Source organism: Triticum aestivum, chromosome 7A, assembly GCF_018294505.1.
Source record: "Triticum aestivum cultivar Chinese Spring chromosome 7A, IWGSC CS RefSeq v2.1, whole genome shotgun sequence".
NCBI lineage: Eukaryota > Viridiplantae > Streptophyta > Magnoliopsida > Poales > Poaceae > Triticum > Triticum aestivum.
Genome location: NC_057812.1, coordinates 687,929,301 through 687,933,341, shown reverse-complemented (window position 1 = coordinate 687,933,341; position 4,041 = coordinate 687,929,301).

Sequence of the window (4,041 nt, the reverse complement as noted above, 5' to 3'; positions counted from 1 at the left end):
CGGAATGTCTCGGGAGAAGGTCTATTCCTTCGTCGACCGTGAGAGCTTGTCATGGGCTAAGTTGGGACTCCCCTGCAGGGATTTGAACTTTCGAAAGCCGTGCCCGTGGTTATGGGCAGATGGGAATTTGTTAATGTCTGGTTGTAGATAACTTGAACCTTAACTTAATTAAAAGGAATCAACTGTGTGAGTTGCCGTGATGGTCTCTTCTCGGCGGAGTCCGGGAAGTGAACACGGTGTTAGAGTAATGCTTGCCGCAGGATGCCCTCTAGTTTTTCGTTCGCGCTTTGCCTCCTCTTCTCGCTCTCTTTTGCGAACAGGTTAGCCACCATATATGCTAGTCACTTGCTGCAGCTCCACATATATTTACCTTGCCTTACCTATAAGCTTAAATAGTCTTGATCGCGAGGGTGCGAGATTGCTGAGCCCCTGTGGCTCACAGATTACTTCCAAACCAGATGCAGGACCTGATGACTCCGCTCCAGATGACACGCTTGAGCTCAAGTGGGAGTTCGACGAGGACTCACGCCGATACTACGTGTCTTTCCCTGATGATCAGTAGTGGTGCCCAGTTGGGGTGATCGGGACTGTGTCGCATGTTGGGTTATCTTTTATTTTGGCGCCGTAGTTAGGCCATGAGTGTTTGATTGATGTAATGCTATTTATGCACTTTGATTGACGTGGCGAGTGTAAGCCAACTCTGTATCTCCCCTTTTATTATCTATATTACATTGGATATTGTGATGATTGCCTAACTTGCGACATTGCTTTCAAAGTGGTTATGTCTCTAAGTCATGCCTCGACACGTGGGAGCTATAGCCGCATCGAGGGCGTTACATACTGCTCATATCATGCATACGGTGTCTTGCATTGCATAGTTTAGACATCATATATACAATATTCAACACCATGTTCTTAGTTCAGACATCATATCGAATTCCCTCTATTTAGCATATAAATCACATATGTGAATTAAATGATGCGATCCTGATTACTTAGATAACATGTAGGTGAATTATGTCATGCGATCCTGTTTAGTAATTCATCATATCTTTGAATTATGTTTTGCTATGCTATCCAGTTTAGATAGACATCATATCTGTGAAATTATGTCATGCTATCCGTTTTAGTTAAACAATATACATGTTAACTATTTCATGCCCTCTTTTTTCCACACTATCTATTGCATCTGTCTCTCATACAATGTCTGTACATTCAACTATGTTTCCTGTTTATCAGCCATTTGAATTGGAGCGGGTGATGCCAGTATCTAGCGGACTAAAAACATAGTCTTCAAATAAAACAGTGCTACCTCTTGGTGGAGATAACACCCCGTTTGTACATGCACAAGAACCAGCCCTACCACACATAACCCAAACTCTTGCAGATTGTACCCCTACTACGATGGACAGAGAACCAGCTTCACCCAATCTAACCCCAACCCCAGCCGATAGTAACCCAGTTCATGTTGACATAGCACCATCTCCACCACAAAGCTCCCAAACAAGAGCAGTTAGTAAGGCAGCTCCAGTGCCCAAAGGGCCAGTACTATCACGGCGAACCCCAACTCTACCAGTTAGTACGCCTATTCCCGTGGAGGAAGCACAACCAGCTAGTCGTAGTTTAGCATCTATCACATTTGATGTTGTTAAATCGTATGTGCGTATCTTCCCATCTTGGAAATGCTATACTGAAGATGATGGAAAATGCTAGTTGTAGGTGTTTGTCCAGGAGTTATGTGTAAGCAATGTTATTCATGACAATGACTTTGCTTCGTCTCATACATCCTACCTCCATGATGGTTATAATACAATTTTTTTTCGCAATTTTCTCTATAGAGAAGGACCGATTTGGAAATTCAGGATGAGGTAACCTGTGCTAATACCTCTGCTATCTTCAAGAATGCTTGGTGGCAGTATCGGAATTACCTGAAGAAAACGTACTTCACCGGCAAACAAACTCATCAAATTCCCTTACGTTCTCCTGAGACACATTTACTGGACAATGACTGGGAACGCCTTGTTCTGTTCTGGTCCCGAACCAAGAATGTGGTAAGGTCTATGAGCTCATTTTCTATTTTTAAGTATTTTATTCTTGCGTCTTACTGTACTCTGTTCATGTAGAACAAGTGCCTAAACATGAAGAACAACTGTTCTAATTTAAGATTCCATTGCTATCATAGTTCAAAAAAGTGCTAGGCGTTAATTGTGCGTTTTGCCACCGCCTTGCGCTTTACAGATTATGCGTAGTTATGCGCAATGTGTTTTGCCAACGCCTAGAGCCTAGGCGTGCTTAAGCGCTCTCTTAGGCGTGCCTTTTTTAACTATGATTGCTTTGCTCTTGTATCACTGTATTTACTTATACAAATTTATTTTTAAATTGAAGGATCCAATCGAAACTCCAATGGCACAGCAGGTATGTTCACGCATGTTTCTTTAACAGGTTTGCTCTTATCAATAGCTCTGTTGATTTCAATTTCAATTGTGTATGTAGTTGACTTTCATATCATGCACATTACTAGCATCACAACAGAGCCAATAGTGTTGTTGTACATGTAGACCCGTGGTACCCATCTGAAATCTTGTTGTGCCGTGTAGTTTCTCACGCTTTGTATTCTTTCACTGCTGCTTTGTCTTGAACTGATATGATTTGAACCGTGCCTCTATTTTGATTTGGCAAGACAATGCAGTGACGATAGGACATAGATATATGTTTGTTTGATGCTTTTATTATGTACTAGTACTTGGCAATAGAAGACATGGTAGTTTAATCCTGTCCACCTTACTGATGAATTGGTTCACCGAAATGAGTTTCATATACTAGTACATGCTAAACTTGTTATGTGTCTGCTTGTTTGTTCTTTTAGAATGCTGACAAGATATTTGGGAAGAGTGCCTTATTAAGCAATGGTAAAGGAAGTAATGCAGATAAGGTTCAGGATAGTGACACATCCTTGTTGGTCTCCAACAAAGCTGATAAAACAGCTAAGGAAGACTATCTTGAAGACAGCGAGACAACCCCAAAGTCCTGTCTTGGTTTAGTGTTCGGGTTACTGGCCACTACCACTTGCACAAGCTATTCAAACTCACTGTCCGAATTAGTTCGGTTTCTTGAGTCTCAACTACAAGCTGAAAGACATCGATCAGCGGTGCTGCGACAAGAAGCGGAAGGACTACGGAAGTCCCTGGAGCATTCAGATGCATACTTTCTGGTGCAACAGCAAGCGTTGGAGGATTTTAGCGCCAAACGGGACAAAGCTAATCAGCTTGCTAAGCTTATTGCCAGCATGGTGGATACCCAGGATAACGTTTCTTGAGCTCTTCTAAAGTTGTTTCAGTTATGCTCTTGTTTTGCTGCCGCATTTATTTGCACTGGTGGCCAATTTTGACGGCCAGTGTATGTAATGTGCTGCTTTGTTCCCTATATTTGCACTGGTGGCGAACTTTGATGCCCAGTGGATGTAATATGTGTAATAGAGGTAATAGGCTAGCGTTAATTGCTTGATTATTTATTTCCTTATTGTCTTGTTTAGTTGTTTGCTTGTAGTCACTGCAGTTCTTTTTCTGTTTTTTTCTAGTGGCCACAATAGCCTATTTTTGGTAACTAGGCAACACTACTGGAATCAGCTACTTTGCCATCTGCCAGCTCTTTGCCGTCAGCTAGCAGACGGCAAAGAAGCTCTTTGCCATCAGCTACCAAAAAGCAGACGGCAAAGAACTGACTGATGGCAAAGACATAATTTGCCGTCAGCCAGTTCTTTGCCGTCGGCTAGCAGATGGCAAAGATTCTTTGCCGTCGGCTAGCGGACGGCAAAGAGGGAGGGGGCCCCACTGACGAGCTGCAAAAAAAACCTAACGGCCCCCCTCTTTGCCGTCCGCTAGCGGACGGCAAAGAGCAAAAAGGCGGACGGCAAAGAGGGAGGGCCCCACTAACGTTAACGGCCGCCCCACCCCGCCCCTCTCTCTCTTTCTCTCCCCTCACCGCCGCCCCATCGCCCCACCACCCCGCCGCCGCCCCAGCGCCCCCCCGCCCCGTCGCCCC